This window comes from Mobula birostris, chromosome 25 (genome assembly GCF_030028105.1).
Source record: "Mobula birostris isolate sMobBir1 chromosome 25, sMobBir1.hap1, whole genome shotgun sequence".
In the NCBI taxonomy this organism is placed as follows: Eukaryota; Metazoa; Chordata; class Chondrichthyes; order Myliobatiformes; family Myliobatidae; genus Mobula; species Mobula birostris.
Window position 1 is genome coordinate 16,578,264 of NC_092394.1, and position 26,475 is coordinate 16,604,738.

The following is a 26,475-nucleotide window of genomic DNA, read 5'->3' on the forward strand; positions in this document are numbered from 1 at the left end:
AAAGAGAAAAAAATGCAAGTCATGCAAACAGCTGAAGTGCTCAATGGCAGTCCTCAGATCTAGACCCTGGAGCAGCCCGGTGCTGATCCAGAGCCCACTTACCAGTTTATCACAATAGCAGGCACAGAGCTCAGCAGCCAGGTCTGTCTTCACAGCCTCAGTGCCATAAAGCCAAGTGAGGCCTCACCAGTGCCTTATACAATCTCAGCATTACATCCTTGCTTTTATATTCTAGTTCTTTTGAAATGAATGTTTAACATTGCATTCGCCTTCCTCACCATTGATTCAACCTGCAAATTAACCTTTAGAGAATCCTGCACACAGACCTCCAAATCCCTTTGCACCTTGGAATTATGAATTTTCTCCCCATTTAGAAAATACTCTTACGTTTTTATTCCTTATGCCAAAGAGCATGACCATACACTTCCCGACACTGTATTCCACCTGCCACTTCTTTGCCTATTCTCCTAATCTATCTAACTCCTCCTGCAGCCCCTCTGCCTACCTCTTCACCTATTTTCATATTGTCCATAAACGTGGCCACAAAGCCATTGAGCAAACAATACAAAAGCCTGAAAACATTTAACATCAGGCTAAAGGACAACTTCTATCTCAGTTATCAGACACTTGAACGGACTTCTTGTACAATAAGATGGACTCTTGGCCTCACAATCTACCTCGTTATGACTTTGCACTCTACCACTTACTTGCAGTGCACTTTTTTCAGCAGCCTTCACACTTTATTCTGCTTTGTTATTGTTTTACCTTAGTCTACCTCAATTTACTGTGTAATGATTTGATCTGTATCAACTGCAAGTTCATCTTGCATACTGTAAGACAAGCTTTTCCACTGTATCTTGGTACATGCAGCAATAAGAAACCTACATCAGATAGAAGTACAACAGCTTGAATAGTCGAATGTCACACACCACCGGCTTCAAGAACCATTACTTTCCTTCAACTATTTGGCCCTTGAATGAACTTGCACAGCCCAATTTGCCACCTCAGTGGTGCAACACTATGACCACTTTACACTACAATTGTTTTGTTCTAATTGTGTTCTCTCTTGTATAATTTATGTTTAATCAACTGAATGTCGTATACCTGTTGCCATGTGCCTGTGATATGTTAAGTTTTTCACTGTACCTGTGCACACATGCACTTGTGCATATGACAGTAAACTCTATTTGAACTTATACGAGATGAAGACGACCCAGAGAGGTATAACAGACACTATAATACAAGCAAATCAAAGTTTAATGTAAATTTATTATCAAAGTATGTTGTAAGTCACCATATACTACTTTGAGCAATTTCTCAAATTTCCAGTAATGCCCCCTCCCTCTCCTTCACCACGCCCCATTCCTCCCTCTCATCTTATCTCTAACCTGTCCATCACCTCCCTCTGGTGCTCCTCCCCCTTCCCTTTCTTCCATGGCCTTCTGCCCTCTCCTATCAGACTCCTCCCTTCTCCAGCCCTTTATCTCCTTCACCAATCGCCTTCCCAGTTCTTTACTTCACCCTTCCCCCTCTCCTGGTTTCACTCCTCACCCACTACCTTGCACTTCTTCCTCCACTCCCCCACCTTCTTACTCTGACTTCTCATCTTTTTTCCCCAGTCCTGATGGAAGGTCTCAGCCCAAAACATCGACTGTTTACTCTTTTACATAGTCGCTGCCTGGCCTGCTGAGTTTCTCCAGTATTTTGAGTGTATTGCATATACTACCTTGAGATTCTTTTTTTTACAGAACAAAGAAATACAAGAGGATCAATGAAAAACTACACACAAAAACTGAAAAACAACCAATGTGCAAAAGAAGACAAATTGTGCAAATAAACAGACAGACTGGCAAATAAATAAAGATAAACAAACAATGAATGAATGAATTATTTAATTAATACTGAGAACATGAGTGTAGAGTCCTTGAAAGTGAGTCCATAGGTTGTGGAATCAGTTCAGAATTCAGAACTAGTTCAAGAGCCTGAAGGATGAAGGTGAATAGTTTCTGAACTCGGTGGTGTGGATTCTAAGGCTCCTGCACCTCCTTCCCGATGGCAGCAGTGGGGAAAAAAGCATGGCCTGGATGCTGCTTTCTTGTGGCAGTGCTGTTTGTAGATGTGCTCAATGGAGAGCAGGGAGTTGCCTGTGATGCACTAGATTGTATACACCACTTTTTGTAAGATTTTCTGTTCCTGGGTATCTGTGTTTCCATACTAGACTGTGATGCAACCAGTCAGGATACTCTCCACACTGTGCATCTATAGAAGATTGTCAAAGTTTTAGATGACGTGCTGAAATGAAGGAAGGTGACTAAAACTTTGTTTTAAAGAAGGTATTAAAGGAGGTTAGGGGCACAGAGAGGAATAGAAAGGGAACTCCAGCCTAGGGCCTAGGCAGCTGAAGGCAAGATGTTAACGAAGGCTATGCATACGCTCCCAGGTCATTTAATTATGCACCTCTTCAATTATGCTGCAATGGTTGTAACGTGACTCTTGAAGCTTGCCATTGAAGTCACTCAGCCAATTGTGGCTATTTAACTTTGACTGATGAGGTAAGAAAGTCAGAATGACTTCAAAAGGAATCACTTACACTAAATACTGCATGCCTTGGCACAGCTGCACAGCTGCATGTCCTGGACAACATAAAATGTCCAAAATATTTTCAGAGAGGACTATATCGCAGGTTGTTTACATGAATGCTGTTAAAATTACTGTAGTTATAGCTGTTTCCAGTAAATTTAACAGGTGAGAAAGCAAAAAAAACTGAGAGTGAAATCCACATGTATGGCTTTAACAAAATAAGATTCAAGATGCACATTACATGATTACGAGGATATGTTTGAAAATGAACAGGTATGCCTTTTAACACCTCACTTCATTTTGGAGAGGAAAATAGATTCAGCAAAAACTTGGTTCAGACATTTGTTTTGTTACAAAAGTCTTCCTAAGTTGCCTCAATTTTCCTTAGCTCTGCTCTGAAACTTAGCCCAGTCAGAAATGTGAACCATGACTCTCTAACACCAGATTCTCCACCAGTGCCCGCACCCTCTCTAAAAACATATATGCTAGAGATGCTGCCTGACCTGCTGCGTTCACCAGAAACTTTTATGTGTGATGCTGTTTCAGTGTCTATATGTACTGCCAGGTACCGTACTTCACCCACATTAGGATATTCCATATCCAATCCATCACTAATGCTTCTACTAGAAAAATCAAATGTAACGGAAAGCCTTAAAAATAGTATGAATCAAAAAATAAAGGTAAACAGTGCCAAGTAATTGGATAGCTTAATGCCGGGAGGAAAAAAAATAAATGCAAAGTAAACTGATTTCAACTTTTCCCAGATTAAATGACACTAACAATTATTGAAATTCAGCAAGCAATCATCTCCTAATGAAATTACATTAATTGAGAAATTGGACGAAGCACTTCCAGTCGAGGTTATCCTTAAACATCTGACCCTTTCCTGGCATCAGAGGAAGACCTAATGAAGTCCCAAGACACACAATGTCCACACTAATAGAAATTTCAGCGCTGAAAATCTAAACTACAACATTACAAACTGAACATCACAGCAGTTTGTGCTTTTTAAAGGAATTTGATAGATAACTATATTGACACTGAGATAACATGACTGGACAACTAGAGGACTGATTACAGGTAGCTCAAACTACTTCTGCAGTCTTACAGATTCAGATGCAGCTGACAGTGAGTGTTTTCTTCACCAGCAGTTAACTGCAAAGATTATTATGCAGTGAATGCGTGAGGAGTGACACCATCGGCATCACTCCATTACCGAAGATGTCATGATGAACGTGTCTGCCTATGCTGAGAGAGTCAGCAACCTTGTGGCAGGAGGCAAAGAATTGCACATCATTGAACAGCCTACTTCCAAAGAGTCTTTAGAGTCACCCCATCCTAAAACCTCCCTAATGAACAATGTATTTGCAGGCTCAGATTTGTCACCGTTGAGAAAAGTGATCATCTGCAGCCAAACTCTCAGACACCCTCTCACACCTGGACTACCATCTCCATAAAGTTCAACATTGCACTGATTTCTCAACTTCCCTGCCACCAGATCAGCTCATGCAACCACTTCAGAACTCTACTCATCACAGCACTAGGTAAGTCACCAAGGCACTATCAGGCACAAGAAAATGAATTTGATTTTCATGAGGTGCAAGTGGCATCTTGGGCAGTGCAACATGACATCACTGCAGGTTTCATAACAGTGCAAATTATCACTGACCCTACTTATATAACCATATAACAATTACAGCACGGAAACAGGCCATCTCGGCCCTTCTAGTATGTGCCGAACTCTTATTCTCACCTAGTCCCACTGACCTGCACTCAGCCCATAACCCTCCATTCCTTTCCTGTCCATATATCTATCCAATTTTACTTTAAACGACAACATCCAACCTGCCTCAACCACTTCTGCTGGAAGCTTGTTCCACACAGCTACCACTCTCTGAGTAAAGAAGTTCCCCCTCATGTTACCCCTAAATCTTTGCCCTTTAACTCTCAACTCATGCCCTCTTGTTTGAATCTCCCCCATTCTCAATGGAAAAAGTCTATCCACGTCAACTCTATCAATCCCCCTCATAATTTTAAACACCTCTATCAAGTCCCCCCTTAACCTTCTACGCTCCAAAGAATAAAGACCCAACTTGTTTAACCTTTCTCCGTAACTTAGGAGATGAAACCCAGGCAACATTTTGGTAAACCTCCTCTGTACTCTCTCAATTTTATTGACATCTTTCCTATAATTTGGTGACCAGAACTGTACACAATACTCCAAATTTGGCCTTACCAATGCCTTATACAATTTCAACATTACATCCCAACTCCTATACTCAAAGCTCTGATTAATAAAGACCAGCATACCAAAGGCTTCCTTCACCACCCTATCCACATGAGATTCCACCTTCAGGGAACTATGCACCATTATTCCTAGATCCCTCTGTTCTAAAGCATTCTTCAATGCCCTACGATTTACCATGTATGTCCTATTTTGATTAGTCCTACCAAAATGTAGCACCTCACATTTTTCAGCATTAAACTCCATCTGCCATCTTTCAGCCACTCTTCTAACTGGTCTAAATCTCTCTGCAAGCTTTGAAAACCTACTTCATTATCCACAACGCCACCTATCTTAGTATCATCTACATACTTACTAATCCAATTTACCATTATGTACCCAAAAGTGCTTCCTTTAATAACTGATAGAGAATAATGCATGGTTGGTATATAGGCTAGTTTCAAAAAACATGGAAGAACATCATCAAGGACCACCCCCCCCACCCCCCACCGACACCATCCAGGCCATGCTCTCTTCTTGATACTGCCTTCAGGAAGGAGGTACAGGAGTCTTAGGTTCCACACCACCATGTTCAGGAACAGTTATGACCCTTCAATAAACAGGCTCCTGCAGCAGCATGGATAACTTCAACACTGAAATGATTCCACAACCTATGGGATCACTTTCAAGAATTCTACATCTCATGTTCTCAGTATTATTTATTTACTTATTATTTTTCTTTTTTTTTGTATTTGCATGGTTTGTCTACTTTTGCACATTGGTTATTTGTCAGTTTTGAGTGCAGCTTTCACTGATTCTACTGTATTTCTTTGTTCTATTGTGAATGCCTGCAAGAAAACAAATCGCAAGGCAGTATATGGTGACATAAGCGTACTTTGATAATAAATTTACTTTTAGAATACTCTGAACTTTGAACTTGTTTTGGTCCCTATCACAATGAGACAAGGTATGGGAAAAACCAAAGCACTCAAGGCAAACTAGTCACCAGGACAAAATGACCTACATCCAAGGTGACTACAGACATTGAATTTTGGAAAATCTCAACCAATGTAAAATTTATTATCAAAGTACATATATTACAATATACCACCTTGAGATTTATTTTCTCTGCTGTAGAAATTTGTTAGAGTCTTTGGTGACAAAACAAATCTCCTCAAACTCCAAATGAAGTAGAAATGCTGCTGTGCCTTCTTCATGATTACATCGATGTGTTGGGTTCAGGATAGATGCTCAAATATGTTGACAGCCAGGAACTTAAAGCTGCTTACTTTTTCCACCGATGACCCTCAATTAGGACAGGTGCATGTTCTGCTGACTTCCCCTTCCTAAAACCAAATCGTGTTTCTGGTCAAATACACAACATTTTTGGGGGATAACTAGATTAATGGTAGCTCTAAATATGATAGTGGTTTAGTTTATCAAAAAGATGATTCAATTTAATTTTCACAGAGGTTTGCAGATCTCTGCTGATTGTCCACTAAGTTGTGATCGGCAAGCCCAGAATGCCCCAAGCATTGAAATTGTAATTTTTTAAAAAATCAAAAAAAACAACTAGCATTGCCATTCACAATCTTAATCCATGTTGCAGAGCTTGCTGATGAGGACACTGGATCAGGTTGGGAATTTTGATGATCTCTCAGACGTTCTACCACTACTACTACGTTGACTCAGGCCTAGGGGGCTGGCGTTGGGCATGATGACAGACTCTCCACTTCTCCCTCTCCCTCATCGGTGTGTTCAGTTCATCTACATTAGCTGTGCCGCTGTCTTCTAGGAGCGTGTTGACCATAGTCTTGGGAGGGCGCCCAGGGTTCATCCTCCCGTGCTTGGGCTCCCATATGATGACTAGGCTGACAGGTAGCTCGGGGTGGCATAGACAGTGCCCCGCTAGTTGCAGTCTTCTCGCCTCGATTTTAGTGGAGAGCATCGGTAGGTTGTTATAGAGCTCAACCTCCGTCATGTGCTGTTGCCAACTCACATCAAGAGCTATCCGTTCAGACGTTCACCCTATCCTTACTCTGCCAGCATCAACCTGGTCTTGTGAATCAGAAGAGAAGCTGTATATGCATGGTTACCCGGGAGCAGGTCCAATACAAGTCAGGAGCTCAGGAAAAAAGGAAGTAAGAAAAACATTCACCCAAACAACTCATCTGCCAAGTTTAAACCTCCTCCTCCAGCTTTGTACATGGGCAACCAACGGAAAATTTCAAGACATATAAGTGCACACTTTTAAAAAAAAGTTTCTTCTTGGTGTTCCCTGATTCAAACTGTTGCAGTAGACAAGACAAGAACAGATATGCATGGTAGCTTGCTTTTTCTCCCAGCCAATGACTCATTGTTGAATTAAAGCATTAAATCCCGTGCAAGGAACTGAAATACTTTAAAACCCAGAATGAGGCTAGTGAAATGATTACTGGCACAAGGACTAATAATCTGACCGTTTAGTAGGATTGTCAGGACAGCAAATTATCAAATTGTCAGACTTTGGTTCTTGATTAGCCAGGGCATCAAAGGATCTGGGGTGAAAGCAGGGGAGTGGGGATGACTGGATGACTGGAAGAATTGGATCAGCCCATGATTGAATGGTGGAGCAGACTCAATGGGCCGAATAGCCTACTTCTGCTCCTATATCTTATGGTCTTATGGACATTCACAGAGGCACAAAGGAAGACAATAGAAAGAAAGACTTTAAAGCTGTATGGCACTGGAGAGTTATGGACCCATTCCTCAATTAAACTAGGCTCCCATTTGCACAACTGAATTTAGAACACACAGTATACAAGTGTGTGGATTTGGTGTACTAAGTCAGTGCAAAATACATTTCTACCATATTTCCTTCTGCACCAGACTATTCATGATAATCCTATTTACCAGCAACATGCATAGTTTTTCAGCTTCATATCCACCTGTTGGAAGTGATCCTTTTACAAACTGCGTTGTCACAAGGATTGAACAGTTTCATTTGTTTTTAAGGTGATATCACTATACGGATTCTGTATTTTTCAGAATTCCACGCTTTGTAAAACAACACATAATCTGCCTTCTGCCTGCTTTACTATGGGAACATACAACATTATCAACGGCATATTAAGGTAGTCCAAATGTGTATCATTCCTGATTTTGCATTGGATTTTCATGAGTCACATTCTAGCCCAAGAGCTTTGCATTGGTTGGTGTTTTAAAAATAATAATCACAATTCACTATGCAGACATGTGAAAATCTAGCAATCCAAACCTCAAACAACCAAAATCATTCATAAAAATTCAAAATCATTTCAGAAATAATTTTTCCTGAATAATTTAAATAACTAACATTCCAGAAAGCTTGAAGACAAAATTCCACAGTTAAAAGCACTTGTTTTTTTATTTTACTTGAATGACTTCGACTCTCCCACAAATGGACTAAATTTACTGAGGTTTTTTTTAGTATCAGGAAAATGACACAGGCTCAGTATCTTCAGTAATTCCCATCAGTCACTGTGCATTACAAAACTACACAACTTAAAAGCACCTCGTGGTGTAAACAGATCCAAGATTCTCTGATACTTTTTCCAATCTATTTGAGCTGACAGTGCCGTGTGAGGAGCATCTGGAAGAGGCCCACAACAGGAAGTCTGCCAGATACGAGGAACTGATAGCGACTATCGGAGGTAGTGATGGAAGGCAAGGTGCACGTCCATTGAAGCTGATTGCCGGATCTTTGCTGGACAGTCTCTTCACAAAGCCTTCAGCATATTGGGCATCGCTCTTTCAAGGAGGCAGAGAGCCGTTGACAACATTACCGAGGCAGCAGAGAAAGCCTCGGGGTGGCCCTCGATGAAGAGAGCAAGTCTATGGGGATCTGCAGCACCTGGTACCCAAACACAAGTCATGGTTTGATCAGCCATGGCTTTGTCGCCTGGATGAGGGTGGCTGATGTTGAAAGACCCAAAACACCCAAGGACCTCAGTTTACATCACTGATGATGTGCTCAGAGCATCATGAAATGTTTTCTTAAAAAAAAAGACAAGCTGCAGATACAACCTCACACGTTCTAAACTACTAACTTTCAGCAGAAATAGAGGTATTGAGCATTTTCTCATTCTAACTTTAATTTTGAAAGATAAACATAAATGGCTTCAGATTCATAAGCACTGTTCCTTTAAGATAGGGGTTCCCAATCTTTTTTATGCCATGGACCCTACCATTAACGAAGGGGGTCTCTGGACCCCAGGCTGAGAACCCCTGTTTTAAGAGAAAATGCAACACTAATTAACTGCCATTATACTGGGAATGAATTGTGTTCTGTCATCCTAATTTAAGAATATGAACCCAAAACTGTTTCATTGCATTTCTGTTTTCCAGCCAATATACCAGGTCAGTATCGGCTTGTATATTGTGATTTTCCATGAACAATATTCTTGAAAAAAATGAAAAGAAAATATAGATTGCAACCTTGTGTGTCATCTGATAAAACCCTGAATAACACAGACAGAAAATGATAGTTAAATTACAAATGCACACAGAAATAATCAGATGACCACTATTGGCTTCAATTCCTCTATATCACTATCCAGCAGCCTATAATGGGCTGGACCAGCATGACTGAGATCAGGTTTGAAATGGAGTCATCCCTATGACTAAACAGTCAAAGCAACAATATTGGTGTGGTACAAGAAGGAGATAGTTGTTGGAAAATCGGTCACTTTGAGCAGATGGGGCTCGTCAGCCAAGGTTGACAGCTCACCTAGGAGAAGAAAAACTGATCTCAAACCTCCGCTGCCTTGCGGCTATACTCCAAGGGTAAAATCCAGAGCTGGAGTCTCTAAAGGCAGTCCTACATTGCATTCAATGTTGACTGGCAACTTATGCAATGCTACTGGTCTTAAACTGTATTGGCCTCTGCCATTCTTTTAGGTTCATCAGATGCGTGGAGAGGGGGAGCTTGCTACGTGGGCAACAGCTTGCTCTCCATATCGTACTGCCCAGGCTTGTGTATCTAGACAGCCAGGACACAATAACCATGGTCAACTCGGACCGATGGAGGCCCTCACTCATTCAGTTGTTGGAAAGTATTAGAATTCTGAATCGATAAAAAACTACATCAAAAGAACAAGGGAACAAAGATTGTTAGAACAGAATGAGAAGTATAAACATCCAAACTTCAATTTACATAAGTCAGCATCAATAACAACTAATTTGAGGACCAAAACAGTTACCTGTTTGACTGAGACATGACATATTTTGTTCACTTATACTACTGTCAACATGAAGTCAGAAATATATCCCAAGTGTCTTACTCCAAACAGCTGTAACAAAGTTGATTTTAAGATGTTAGAAAATAGAATCTGTGTACTGAAATAAGGACATCTGCAAATACTGAAGCCACCTGTTGTGACATTAGGGAATTGTGGCATGACCATTTCTGGCCTTGCTGTAGGAAGATGGGGTTAATTCAAGGAAGAGCATTTCTTTAATAAGAAAAAAACAGGTGTTCTTTTAAAATTGGCAGTGGTTAGAAATAGTCAAACTAAAAGCATCTGTTTCTAACTAAATAAAAATAACAACAGTCCTGAAGGCAAAATAATTGATCCAATAAAAATTGCAGTCTTGGTTTGTACGTGCCTGCATGTGAGTATATGAAGGAAGCCTCCGGCAAACTATCTGGTCTTCAATCTAAATGCACTTGGACCGGTGCCTGGCACAAATCCACAGCCAAAAACTATGCACCCACTTGCAAAAAAACAGATGCCACCATTTCTGAGAGAGCTGGACTGCAGAAAATTTGCAAAGTAGTTAAAATTAAGTATGGTTTTGACTTAATAAAAGTACTGTACAGCTTCATAAACATTACTGAACAAAAGAGTAACTCAAAACATCAAATTCAACTTTCTAAATTTCCTGCTCGATATTACACAGAACAGTGTCTTGGGGGTAAGGGCTGAGTAATTTTCTCAGGTCACTTTGGCCAACAGTAATATATAAATAATAGGAAAATATCATGATTGGCATTACTGCCAAAATAGAAAAGTGAGTTTTTATTAAAAATGCATTCAGTAAATATTTTTATTTACTTCACTAACAGCAAATAGAAGAAATCTGTCCCCAGTTTACATCCCATTGATGCCTTTGATTTTATCTTATTATTTAAAGAGGAGATAATATATAGCATTTTTAATATTCCATCTTCATAGCGGCCATGAAAACTCTACAAACTGACCCTTACATAAGTTTACAGAACATTAAACTTGGCAGCATAGTAAAAGGCTATTTGTTCTACGTTTTTAGAACTACTCTCTTAAGCTCATTCCGTGATTTTTTCTGTTTTTTCTTTCAAATTTATCCAATTATTTTTTGAAAGCAACAGGCATTCACCATCCATCTTTTTTTTCTGGTAGAAATTTTCACTCACGTTAACTCCCCGATTTAAAAAAAATTATTAACCTTTCCTTTTGTTCTTTTGTTATTAATCATATGCCCTCCAATTACTGGTTGACCAACCAGCAGAAGTATTTCAAAAATCAAAAAATGTGCAGTTGCCAGAAATCTGAAACAAAAACTGGAAAATGTTGGAAATAGTCAGCAGGTAATCAATCAGAAACTTCAACTTTATTTCTCTCCCAGATGATGTTTCCTGACCTGCTGGTTAGTTCCTGTATTTTCTGAGTTGTGTTATATTATGATTTACTTCATATAATTCTGAACATCACAAGGGTGTGAATTGTGGTACGTTGCCCTTAACTTAAAAAAAGTTTGAGAACAAGAATAAAGAAATCTTGCTTAAATTGTGTACAATGTTGGTAAAACTGTTTCAGGATTGCTGCATACAAGTCAAGGCTCTCTACCTTAAGAAGGGTAGATTTATCAATAACTGGAGCACAGCCCATATTCACCAGTTTGATTCCTGGAGTGACATAGTTGTCCCAAACCTCCGTTTTGTATCTATTAACTACTTCCAATTCCATGCCAATACCTTACCTTCAACATCACATGGTCTGAATTTTGTTCAATAATCCCTTGGGTAGCACCTTATTTAAGGCCTTCCGCCAATCCAAATACACCACTTCAACCAAATTTCCGTTGCCTATTCTGCTGGTTACAATCATAACAAAACCCAACTGATTTAGATTTCCAGCATCTGCAGAATTTCTTGTGTTTATGATTTGTCAAACAAAACTTTCCTTTCATTAATCATGTAGACTCTGCTGAATCCCATTACTACAGTTTTGTTATTAAGTCTTTTCATAATGGAATTCAGTATTTTCCTGATTGCTGATATCAGACTAACTAGTCTACAGTTCTCTGTGGGGTCACTTTTGCTACCTTCCAGTACATGGAAATAATTCTAGAATTTATGAAACTTTGGACATTAACATTGTGGGTAGCACAGTAGTATAGCTATTAGTATAATACTATTACAGTGCCAGCATCCCAGGGTCAATTACACTGGTGTCTGCATGGAGTCTGTGCATTCAACCCATAACTCTGTGGATTACCTCTGGGTGCTCTGGTTTCCAGAGGTGTACAGGTTAGTAAGTTAATTAGTCACATAGGTGTAATTGTTTGGCATGGGTTCATTGGGCCAGAAGGGGCTATTACCTTGTTGTATTTCTGAATAACCTCCCAGAGGACCACAACCTTGTCGTAGGGTTTAAAGGTTTGCATGCCTCAATGACCTGGAGAGTTATGTTGACTGGAATCAGGGTTTTGGCTCTTGGCAGGATCACTCATGGCAAACAGGTCAAAGGGTAGAGGCTAAACTATGAGTGGTCCATTGGTCCTCCAGGTTCTGGGGGTTCAGCTCAGGGCTAACAATCCGGACTTGTCATGGAACACAATTGTTTGGGGAACAGCAATGAAGAATTTTTCTACATCAGAGTGTGATGGCATTCCTGAGTCTCCACCCGGGACTTGCATGACTGAGAGTAGTGAAAATTGAGCAACTAACATGATGAAGTAAGTCCTGAACACCACCAGAGATAGAGCACCTTCATTGCTGCCCTAAACGACAACGGTGTAACAGGCAGCAGCGATCTTGAAATAAAAACAACCATCTCCACAGTCAGTTCTTCAAAATATTAAGATGCAGATCATTGGGTCCCATTCATTTCTACAATACATACTAGTTTTTACTAATCTTTCACTTCTCATTCACTCTAGCCATGTAGTTCTCCAATAACCCTAAAAGACTTTCTCAGTCTTCTTCTGTGAAGAGCAACAGAAAATAATTGTTTAATTTCTTTACCATTACTTTATTCCCCAATTTTCCTGTCTCAGTTTGAAGCAATTCACATTAACTTTAGATAATTGTTTCCTGGTTATAATCCTAAAGAAGCATTTAGTCTGTTTATGTTTCTCACAGACTATGTTCTTATTCTACTTTCCTTTTCTTCATCAATGCCTTTATTTTCCTTTGCTGATTTCCAACGTTTTTTCTAAGGCTTACTTCTATTTTTTTTTTAACCATTATTAGGTTTTTCTCACAGAACAATACCTCAAATCAAAAACTGTATAAGCAAAACAATAACTACTAATTACCCCAGGGCAATCGATTCAGCAGAGGTTCAGATCTCACTCTACCAGCTCCAATGGGTGGGCTACATTCCTCACCAATATTTCAGTGCATGAATTTAAATCCTGTTTAGCATACACACCCTTTCCTTTGTACTCCATTTCACAATTCAAATCTATGTTCTGCTCTGTTAAACTACGTTCGGATCCAAAAAATACCTGAAGAAATACTTGTATTGCCAAGGCAAAGGTGATTACTGACCTAATGTAAGTAAATGGGATTACCGTACATCGGTAGAATGAGCAGCATGGTCAAGATGGGCCAAAGGACTTGTTCTGTAGAGTAGACTCTGACTCTAACTGCCTTCTACGGACTCCTGTTTACCGTCACAATCTCTTCTAGCGGAATGTGGAAAATGGTAAGAGTACATTAATTGAGATTGTTGGTACAAAAACAAGAGAAAACATATCTCAGTTTATGAGCAGTTTGGTCATGTTGTCAGAACAGAAGAATGTTCCTTTAGAACAAAGATGAGGAGGATTTTTTTTTAAGCCAGAAGGTGGTGAATCTGTGGAATTCATTGCCAAAGGCGGCTGTGGAGGCCAACTCATTGGGTTTATTGAAAACTAAGGTTTGATAGGTTCTTGATTAGTAAGGGTGTTAAAGATAATGGGGAGAAGGCAGAAGAATGTGGTTGAGAGGGATAATAAATCAGCCATGATGGAATGGTGGAGCAGACTCGTGGGCCAAATGGCCTAATTCTGCTCCTATGTCTTAATGACTTACCCTTGAAAGCAGGAGAACATGTGGCAGCTTCCTTTCCATTATCTTTTAAAAAAAATTTCTTCGCATTTTTCTTACATATTCTTTCTCCCCAAAATGTATCATGTTACATTATTCCACAGTAATTTTTTAGCATTCCTCAGCCCAGTGAAGCAAGACATTATATGGCACAGTTCACTATGAGAAAGAAAATTACATTCTTGTACAGATAACACAGAAAATTCCCAAGGCTAGGAGGTGCCATCTGAAATGTGCAGGTAAAAGACTTCAAGCCTTTCTCACGTAAAAAACTAGAGCTATAGCTTTTGGCCATGTTATCCATGCTTTGTAGTATTCAGTGTACAAAAAACATTCTTACACAGTTGCAACGCCTCAGCTATAAACAAGAGAACATGTATCACTTAGGTAGGGAAACCTTCCCGGCAATACTTGTTTTTAAAGCACATTTAAAATACTTGAGGACATAATGTAGGACATAAACATGCCTGGGCAGTGAGTGGTAGTTCTCGAGTTGCAAGAACAGTGCTATCCGAATCTCTGTGCCTCGTTGACTTGTACGATGGTATAGTGAAAATAACGGGGCACAGAGATTCGGATAGCACTGTTCTGAGGTAACAGAAAGGTGCTCATGAGGGGAAGACAATCAGGAGGGTTGGAGTCCTGCCAAGGGCTGAGCCTTTTGGATTACAGTAGATCTGGCAGGTGAAGGAAGGGATGGAGATTGGCCCCTCAAGGGATTCACAGCAAAGGACAAGGATTTTGAATTCAGAATGTGCTGGAGGACAGATCAAAACTGGGGATTAGTGGATGACACTTGGATTAGAGCAGCAGAGTTTTGGCTGAGTTAGAAAATATAAGAGAAAGGGAAAAGAAATCTATAGCAGCAATGTAAAAACCCTGTCTTCAAAAGTTTCAGAAGTAAGGGGCATAACCTTATCTTTTGCTGTATCAACTTAATGTTTAATGACTATTTTTGCAAATGCACCCAAAAATATCTCAAGACATTCATGACTCTTGGAATCAGGGAAAATCACTTTCCTATTTAAACATTAATATTTGTTCATCTATGTGAAGAATATCTGGGTATTCATGGGTCTCCATTTATTAATGCATCATTAAAAAGTTGTAAAGCAAAAATGTAAGTTAAGTTTAATTTTACGAAAACATCGTTGGATGTCCCTCTGATTTTAAATAGTAAATACTTTGCAAAGTTAGTTTCTTTGAATGGACAGAAAAGGAAATACTGGCAAGACATATGTGCATTTGTCCAGGTTTTATTCTTTATATATAATCCCATCCAAAATAAACATAATCCTTCTTAACCTAAACAAGCCTGGAGCACAAGCTCCACTTTGGTGGAAGGGACAATGTGACAATAGTTTCATCCGTCTTCACACTTGGAAAATAGACAAGCAATGCCGTTGACATACAAAGAAACTAGTGAAAGACAAATCTGGCAACAATAACCAGGAATAGATTTAGAAAAGTAACATGGTGTTTGACTCCAAAATAACTGAACTTCTTAGTGCAGATCCAGTGTCAACTGAGTAAATATTTTGATGCACTTGAAAAATGTGTTATTTTGCATTAAACTTCTTCGAAGGGCCATGCACTTACTAATTGCAAAAATGCTACCTGTTTTTTTTAAATTTTAGGGTAAGTCAGGGTAAAATTTACATTTTTTGAACTTTCAACTCTGTTTTGTGAATTAAATAGTTCTGCAGTTCCCTGGGTGCCAACCTGCCGAGTCCACAATTCTGTTTGAGGTCACCAGCTGCTCAAGTGCATGTTGTAGCAGTGTGGTAACATAATAACATGGCCTAATGATTGAGCACTGACCTCCCTTATAACCTTTTGATTGTAATTGAATATATTTTATTTTGACATAAAGATATGTGCACAACTGGAAGAATGCCAGCCAGTGAAAGATTATGTAGGCCATATTTCATTGCCCTAAACATCTGAGAGGTCATTTTAGAGCTAGTTAAGATTAAGAGTACATGGAGGGGAATGTACAGCAATGCTTTTAGATACAATCAAGAGAGGAAGGCAAAAGGCCAAAGGTTTAAACTTGCTGAACATGTAATAGAAGTTATTCCTATTGGGAATTGACTCATGAATTAAGTAGTGGAGACAAAAATCACAATTTGGATTAAATCTGATGTGATGGTGGATGTGATTTTAGGGCCAATCTAGATAGATGGGCTAAACACTTCAGCTCCAATAATAACAATATAACAGGAACATAAGAAAGAGTAGATCATTCAGCTTTCAAACCTGTTCTGCCATTCAATAAGCTCATCATCTTCCTCAACACTAGTTTTCAGTCCTGAAGAAGGGTCTCTGCCCAAAACATTGACTGTTTAATCATTTCCACAGATGCTGCCTGACATGCTGAGTTCCTCCAGTACTTTGTGTGCGTTGCTTTGGATTTCTGGTATCTGCAGACTTCTTTGTTCTCATGCCTTTCCCACGTTCACTTCTGTTTTGAATACATTCAACAACTAAGCTTGGGAGTTCTACGGGTAACATATAGCTCGCGGCCCTTTTGATTATTTCAAGACCAAGTTAAACTAGATTCTAAGGCAGAAAAACAACCCCTCTTCCCAAAATCCACTTTGTGAGGCTTCTCAAGTATTCTCATCAAGGAGATTACCTCTGATTCTTCCAAATTCAAAGGAATTTGGGCCTAGTCTTCTTAATCTTTCAATCATCTTGTGGGTCTGAAAACTATCTCTGTTCTACAGTTCAAAACTTAGAACAAAATTTACTCCTTTCAAATTTAAGGATGCAAATGGAACAACAGAGTAAGTAGTGAGATACCAAAGACAAATAATGCATAGGTAACAGGAATAGTGGGAAAACCAACTGGACAACAAAGGAAGAAACTGTAGGTGTTATTAAATCATCATCTCCCTGAGAACAAAAAGTGCATTCAATAATGCCATAAGATTCTTTTGGATCACACAGGAGGCAACCAGATCTGCCAAAAATCAGATTTGTGCAGGCAGCTGCAAGCCAAACGCAAAACTACTGGAGTTCACTAAAATTAGTAGCCCAGAAGACTCATTAAAATTGGTTGTTGCCAAGACCCAGCAGTTTGCAATGTTTTTCTCCATTGTCAGAGGCTTCCTGATCTTAGTGGCACCAATGGAGTCTTTTAAAATGTCCTGTTTATACTATATTTCAGTTTCTTTCATAAATGTCCTCAAATCACTTTTTGTCACTATTTTCCGAGAACTTCCACATTTCACAGTGGAAGATGAAGGATCATGTAGCTTAGTACAAAGGAAAACATTTAAATGATCTAAATGTAAATGTTTAGCTCACCTGAAGATAGAGATAGTCATTTGCTGCCTGTAGTCTGCTTTGCATTAATGTAGACAACAGAGTAACGATATTAATGAATAAACAATTGTGTTCACACTGCAATTTATCACAATACCAAAGCATTTCATACAATAAGCTTTTAAAATGTGAAGATAGTTATGATTATGGTGATATGGTAGATAAAATAAGCAGTTAGCTGTTTATTGGACTCTGAAGAAACAATCCATCTCAGGCTGAATGAGATTTTTAACGTTAATTTAAATTGGTACACAGGACATCAGTTTAATATCCCATCAGAAGGAAGGAGAAATCTGCATAATACATTTACTACCTGGATCCTAACATGGGGCATGATCTCAACGTTTTTTAGTCCTGTGGCAAGGAAGTTAATAAGTGGCTGAAGCCGCAAAAAACAAAGCAGAATCTGGGGGCTTTGCTGTCTGAACTGCTTCCATAACCTAGACAGATTTCAGTTTAAAATGCAAAATGCTCAGTTTACAACCTTGAAAATCTTGATGCAAATTTTTGAAAGAGAACAGCTATGTGCACACTACATTGAATTAAGTTATCAACATAAAATAAAATTAAATGGAATCTTGATCAAAACCGCTTTGGGATTTTAAAACTAAGAACATTTGGAAGAGATGTTTATCCATTCTCACCCTTTATCCCTACCCACCCCCCGCCCAGCATGTGATCTGAACCACTGCTGCTAACAATAAAATCTGGACAATAAACAAACTGCAGACATATTTGAAGTAGTTCCTGCATTGAAATACAGGCACAAAAAGAAAATATTCAGTTGACTAAAGACTGCAATTTCCTTCCAGCTATGAAGGATGGCCAAGATCACAGTAAAATTACGTTACACCCTTTCACTTGAGAAACAGTATGGAAGTGTACCATTAGCAGCATCTTGTACTGCAATGAACAAATTTCAAATGGTCTTTATTAACTAAAGCTAGGGCCTAAACTAGTCTGCGGTTTAAAGCTATTCTTTGCCAATTCTTGCCATATTGTATGTATTGTAATTCTGGAAATCATGTTGTATTTTGCCTAGATGGGGATCAGAATAAAATGTTGTGGGAATGTCTAGTGGCACAATGCCATGGAACTCCCTTGCTGTGTACTGCATAGGGAATTCAAGTATTAGTTATGTCATCCAGCAAACCCACAGATGCTTACCATCCATTGAACGACATTCAAATGAAATGCTCACCATCCAAGAGAATGATACAACCCACCAATAATCCTGCATCCCTCTCACATGCATGGCAAAGCCAATTATAGGGGGCATTCAGATTAGCTGGCCATTACATCATCTTGGAGGCTACAATACTTTCTTTGGTACAAAACTGAGTGAGTTTTATTCTGTGTTCATCATCATCATAATGATATGCTGTGTTGTATGACATGGGCAATCATGGTCTTGACCATGATTGTTCTTGGCAAACTTTTCTACGGAAGTAGTTTGCCATTACCTTCTTCTGGGTAGTGTCTTTACAAGACTGGTGACTGCAGCTGTCATCAAAACTCTTCATAGATTGTCTGCCTGGGGTCAGTGGTTGCATAACCAGGGCGTGATGTGCACCAGCTGCTCATTCATCCATCGACCACCTACTCCCAGGGCTTCATGTGACCCTGATTCAGGTGTGGGGAGCAAAAAAGGTGCTACACCATGTCCAAGGGTGACCTGCAGACTAGTGAAGGAAAGGATTGCCTTAATCTTCCTTTGGTAGAGATGTATCTCCACCCTGCCACCCTTATGGGCACCCATTGAATGACATTCATATGAAATGCTTGCCATCCAAGATAACAATACAACCCACCAATGATCCTGGTTTCCTGGATTTAAACACAATTCTGTGTTATGTGGTTTAAACCCAGAATTATCTGCCAAGACAAAATCCAACAAGTTTAAAAAGAGCTCACTCATTGTTCAAAGTTTTATTTCAGAGGAAAACAAAGACAAATGCCATTGAAATCAAACACTACTGCTAACTCGTCCACTGATCAGAGGAAAGGCAGTATCACGTTGAATTCATCCTGGTTTTCCTCTAAAATGTTCCTGAACACTAAACTTTGTAGATTTTGAATAAATATTTATTCTCTTTCATCTGAGAACCAATGTTTTTATTATCCATCACAATTATTTCCTGCCTCCAAGACACGGAAGTGAGACAACATCCGATATTCATGGTTTGAATCATGAGCATAATGCTCTATGTATTATTTCCCAAAGAACATCAGCCCTGTTTTGGAATAGAGGCACTCCAGACAGCAGGGTCTTGTTATATTCCTGCTCCATGCTTGTCCCGAGACAACTAGTTACCCTATAGGGAGGATGCACCAGCACCATTACTGCAACATCATACACTGAAAATAATGTGCTTAGAATTTGATTTACATAATGGCAAGATCTTGTAGCTTATACAATCAGCTTCAAGGGAAAAAACATTCACAAAGGATCTGAAAGCAGATTTCACAGTATAAACATTTCCTTCTATCTAATATACCAACCCATGGAGGAGCCCAGGTATGCATAGTGGCATCCATTATACACAAGGACAATCCTTTGTTTTTTTAAATCATGTATGCATGACCCTTGAAGAACGCCTGGGGTCTCCTTAAAGCAACAATGTCATAGGTAGTTAAAGGGGACGCTCCAGCAAATCTCAGACCATGGAGGTAAGTGCTGGGAACATGCTTCAAAAAGGTCCTCTTTGTAATATTATCGTTTGATGTAAGAACATAAGAAATAGGAGGAGGGGTTGATCCTTGAGCCCTCAGTAAATTTCATGACTATTGGTTCAAACTCCATGCTCTTGGCTGATTCACATAACTCTGTCAGAAGTGTCAGTTTCAGGGCCAAATTCATGACAGTCTCTCACCACCTCCCCATCCACTGCACCTCCAAGTAGCAGATGCCCACATCTCCCTCTAACCTTGTGACCCCCCCCGTAGGCCCACCCACCTAACCACATCATAACCATGCATTCGTGACCACAGATCTGCCATTTATTGCTCATCACTCCTTCACTCCACTGTTTGTTGAGTTTGAGGCCTCACAACAGACACCCCAAACTACTCTCAGCTCCCTGAGCCCTTTTCCCTGCAATGCTAATATGCACAAAGCATGTTCATTGTGCACGTCACCATGGACTTCTTGTGCTGCCGTATCTGAAAAGGTCAACCCTTGAGAGGGACATTCTTGGCTTGGTCACAAATCTTTCCATCGATAACTACTAAAGGGTATCATCCATTTTCTTGACCTTCTCCTAATAAGTTGCTAAAAGTGAAAATTGATAAATTGGTTCTTTGAAATTGGGCGATCAAAGAGATTAAATAACTAGAAAGCAAGTACATGTTAAACCTGTGAAATTCAGTATCCGGAAGGTAAAAAGAAGGAAAGACTGAACTAGGAGCAAACAAGACCAAAGAGACAGAAAAAGAATTGCTTTAAAAATTGGTCAATTTTAAAAGTCAAGATTTTCAAAACCTGGAAACTTAATTAGATGACTGTCTCCTAAGGCTACTAATGCTTGTACTTACAAGATGTATATAGACAATTACATTTTTTTACAAAGGAGCCTCTGGGCAAATCCAGACTAACATGACTCAGGCAGTCACTTTGGGATCAACTGCTCTATGAAACTACTGCATATTTACCCTTAAATGTTAGCAAGCACAATTAACCACTGCAATTGTTTCAATGGCAAATTTTTGCCCAAATATTCTGGCATTTATTCTCTAACCTCCCTCCCTTCAGCAGTTAACAGACATGGAAATATTCACATCAATTTTAACTAGAATTAACTGGAAATGGACCCCATGGTCACTCATTAAACCACAAAGATTGGAACATTCAAGCTCTGTTGGGACTGGGTTCACAAATCTTAGACGGCCACAGAGCGCTGGACTTGTGCAGGAAAACCAGCCACAGATGTGATTCTTGATCATTACAAGCTGGATAGAATGGCATGGTATACTATTTTTACACAAAAGACTCGAATCAATGGAAAAATGATCCCCTAGCATTGGATCAATTTGAGTTCTGTCCCAACAAGAGGCAGCATCTTCAGCAGAAAGAGGCTGAGATAGCTTCTTTTTAAAAAAATAGAGGACGTGTCCTGCTTTTGAACAGATGTTCCTATATAATTTAAGTTGGCTGGAGTATTATTTATATGGCTGGATTTTCACAGAATTATTTTTACACAGTGCAACTTCGTTACACTAACATTAACAAAAGCCAGATTTTTTTCCACTCAAAAGGGAGAAAAAACAAGTCCTGATTTTTAGCAGTATTTTTGGTGGTTTTGAATCTAGCTTACTCAGGCTAGGAAACCATTCCCAAAGTTCCAATCTAATTTATTAAGCAGAGTCAGCAAATAAATCAAAGCTGCTCCAAATTCCAGCATCATCCTTAAGGAAGCTTTTATTTACCAAAGGACTTTTGGCATATAACATGCTCAAAATGCTGGAGGAACTCAGCAGGTCAGGCAGCATCTATGGAAATGATTAAACAGTCGACGTTTCCGGCTGAGGTTCTTCATCGAGACTGGAAAGGAAGGGGGAAGACGCCAGAATAAAAAGATAGGGGAGGGAAGGAAAATAGCTAGAAGGTGATAGGTGAAGCCAGGTGGGTAGGAAAGGTAAAGAGCTGGAGAGGAAGTAATCTGATATGAAAGGAGAGTGAACTACAGGAGAAAAGGCATAAAGGGACCCAGGGGGAAGTGATAGGCAAGAGAACACAGTGGGGAATAGAAGAGGGGAGAGGGTGATTGGAAGTCTCCATCAAGTTAGAGGCTAGCCAGATGGACGATAAGGTGTTGCTCCTCCATCCTGAGGGTGGCCTCATCGTGTCACAAGAGGAGGCCGTGGACTGACATGCCACACGGGAATTGGAATTAAAATGTTTGGGCACTGGGAAGTCCCGCAGTCAGATCATTGCTAAATCTAGGTGACAGAATTTGGCATGTTTTAAAAGAAGTAGTGAGCTAATTATAGTGACTAAATGTCACTGATGGCAATCATTTGAGTGGAGAAAGAGCATTAACTCAGTGCTCCTGGAATACAACTTTTTAGGAACCTCTTTTACATGGATCAGAGAAAACAGGTGCCTCTTTCAAATATTACTAGAAAATTGAAGGATGGCACGTTATTCCTATGTTCATGAAAGGTAATAGGGGTAATCCTGGGATTATAGACCAGCGATTCTTACATTAGTGGTGGGCAAACTATTGGAGAGGGTTCTTAAAGGATTTACAATCATCTGGAGAAACACAGACATACTAGGGATTGTCAGCATGGCTTTGTGAGGAGCAGTTTGGTGCCTCATGAGCCCGATTGAATTTTCAAGAAAGCGACAGAAAAAAAACTGATAACAGCAGAGCAGTGGATGTGATGTATTTCAGTCAGACATTCACCAAGATTTGGAATTGTTTTGCCCACAGCAAGCAGAGGGTGGTAGTAGATGGAGCATATTTTGAATGGATTCCATGTTGCTGACTAGCTGTGTTCTGTAGGGCTCCAAATCATGGTGATTTTTATAAATGACTTGGATGAAGATGGGGTTAGTATGTTTGCAAATAACATGAAGGCTGGCCATGTTGTGGATAGTGTAGGAGGTTGTCATTGGTTACAACTGGATGTTGATAGGATGCAGCACTAGGCTGAGAATTGGCAGGTGGAGTTCAATCTGGAGCAATGTGAAGTGATACACTTTGGAAAGTCGAACTTGAAATCAGAGTACAAGGTTAATGATAGGGTGCTTAAGGCGGCATACGGTGTGTTGGCTTTCATTAATCAGGGGATTGAGTTCAATACCCACGAGGAAGTACTGCAGCATTATAAAACTCTGGTTAGACTACAGTTGGAATACAATGTTTAGTTCTGGTTGCCCCATGAGAGGAAGGGCGTAGAAGCTTTAAAGAGTGTACAGAGGAGATTTATCAGAATGCTGCCTGGATTAGAGAGCATGTCTTATGAGGAACGATTGATCAAGCTAGGGCTTTTCTCTTTGAAGTGAAGAAGGATGAGAAATGACGATGGAGATGTATAAAATGATAAGAGGCATAGATAGAGTGGACAGCCAAAGACTTTTCCCCATGGCAGCAGTTGCTAATACAAGAGACATATGCTTAAAAGTATTGTGGGGTGGTTGTAGAGGCAGATATATTGGGGGCATTTGACAAAGTTTTAGATAGGCACATAGGTGAAAGAAAAGTGGAAGGCTATATGGGAGAGAAGGGTGAGATCAGGGGTTCCTCTCCTGGGATCCACAGACCCCTTGGTTAATGGTAGCAGACCATGGCATAAAAATGGTAGGGAAGCCCTGGGTTAGATTGATCTTGGAGTAGGTTAAAAGATCGGCACAATGTCATGAGCCAAATGCCCTCTACTGTGCTGTACTGAGTGAATTCAACATTCTCTAACCATTCTTTCTCCTGGATACACACTAGCAATTGAAAACAGACAAATTATGACATAGCAAATAGCAGTCACTTTCTGCAGGTTCATTGCTGCAAAGAACTAGCTTTATTCTGGACACTAGGTACAACATTATCACATTGTTCTTTTGGGTCAGAATGGGGTGATGGGGTGGAGGGCAGTGGGGAAGTGGAGGGGAAGGCAGGAACGTGCCCTGTTGACCTAAATTCCCTTGTCCCTCACTGTTATTCACGTGGAAATGAATGGACACTCGCAACCTGCACCAAAAATAAACTGACGCCCACTTAGGAGACATATTTCCCCAGGAAGGGTGCTGGGAAATCGCTGCAAATTCACACAATTTTGCTGGACTCACAGGAGGAAGAACGGGTGGGGCTTGTGCACTCACAAGGAAATTCTGAACTTGAAGAAATGTTAACAGCTCAGAATGTAACTGCAGACATTTCTCAACACGCTTAGTTCAATAATGGGAGTATTCACATGGGTCAACGGTCTTTGTCAATGTCATTCTTGGTATCACCATTCACCGAGTAATACCACTGTGCCCACTAATGAAAGGATTTTATGGCATTGGTGGGTGGATAGAAGAGGCTGATCATGCAACTTCCTTGGATTTAAACTAAATCACACTTTCCTTTTAAAGGCAAGAATTTGACAAGGTCATATTGAGCGTTTATCATGAGGTGCATCTAATAACACAATAATTCTGACACAATTTTAACTTTTGGCCTCAACAAGGCTTTTTACTTTGCAAATTAAGATTTTTGACAATCTCATTAAAGAAGCACAAGTCAAATATTCCAAAAAGCTACCAAGGAATTGCAATGCATCTCTGAAGCATCATAGTTGATCAGGCATGCAGAAGGAATGACGGCAAGTGAAAAGACTGCAGTAAAGAAAAATGGTACTAATTAGTATTTCTTACCTTATCTGCTTCTCCTAATTTAATCATTTAAAGATTTGAACACATTACGTCCCCTGCTAATCAATCATTAGCAGGGGATGTGGCAAGTTCACATATTGGACTAACAATCCTGTCTCAAGAGATCAAGTCAGGTCAAATCATCCATCAAGAAGCATGTCAATTTGAGGGACTAAAAGTACCCTGGAGATCACACTCTCTGGCCATGGATAAATCAGCAGACAACTGGACAGGAATATGTTTGTGCCTTCTAATCAGCAGCCACAACATCTGATAGGCCATTAGCTTTTATTAAATAGTTTCACCCACTCCACTCTATCACTTTGTGAATCTGATCACAATGAACCCTCTGACCTACATACCATTCAACTTTCACTCCTTAAAGTGCAGCACTACTCCGATTTCGTTTTAACAAATTAACTTCTTCACATTTGCTGTTTCATTAAACTCCATTTCATGCTTTTTGACCAATCCAATTTATCACCATCTTCTTAAAGCTCCCCTTAACTCTCTGACTCTTATTTGTAACTCTTATTTTAATGTATTGTGAGAATTTAGCCACCTTTTAGAGTCATAGAAAAATACAGCACAGAACTAGGTCCTTCGGCCCATCTAATCTGTGCTGAGCCATTGAAACTACCTACTCCCATCGACTTGCACCAGGACCGTAGCCCTCCATACCCCTACCCTTTTACTCTATTTCTATATGCAAATGAATGGAGTATACTGGGATGCACAGGTTGCCACTGACAACCACACTCCCTCACTTCTCCCTTCCGACCATCCTTGAAAACAAATTTATCACTGCCCCTTAATTCCTATCACTTGAATCATATTAAACACTTTGGATGTACATGACATTTTAAGTTTTTACAAAGGAACACAATGCTAATCCCTAATGGTCTGTACACCAAATAGATCCTACACAAACCACAAAGCTATTGGAGACCAATAATAATGTAAAGCTCTTTTTCTCCTCAAACATTAAGTTATTCACTAAGTAACTTTGTTTTACTTTACTATTCACTGCTTTCCCATAGTCTTGTGAATACAACGTTCAATTCCATTGACACCAAAAGTGCTATTTCATAAGAGCGGTTTGGGCTACTCAATCATTAGAGTTATCAGATCAAGCCAATCATAATAATTCCATTGCTGCCACTGTTTAAATCAGTTCACTCAGCACACAAAGAGTGAGCCAAGCGCTTATACAAAAGGATCAGCTACTTACTTGTGAAATCGGCTAAGCTTTCAGCAAAGTGGAAGCGTCTTTTAAAAATACATTTTGCAAATCAAACTCACTCACAAAGGAAAAAAAAAATCTTGGGCCTCCTGCAGTTTATTTTGACCACAACTGCTGAATTGCTCCGGTAATTGTGTGTACTGACTTAAAATATAGATTGCACTGATTGGTGACAGAATTATTTTTGCTTCAGTGTTTTGCGGGATGCAAACCATGCTGCAGAGACCAAAACCAAAGAGATTGGTTGCTTTTTGCATGAAGCATTTTCATTTTTTATAAATAAATGCAGAAATGGCAGGTCAGAAATCGGTTCTGGCTAATAGTCTTTCTGCTAATATGATCCTGCATTAGCCAAGTGGTTTATAAGCACAATTCCTCCAGTATCTCAAACAGAATGAAGGAGTTGGAAGTTAGTAACCTTGCAGACCTCG

General features: G+C 39.7%; 1 protein-coding gene across 3 annotated transcripts in view; it reads right to left on the reverse strand.

The window, feature by feature from the left end:
- vps53 (VPS53 subunit of GARP complex) overlaps positions 1 to 26,475 on the reverse strand; it is a 271,204-nt gene that overhangs the window by 134,927 nt on the left and 109,802 nt on the right. The window lies entirely within an intron of this gene.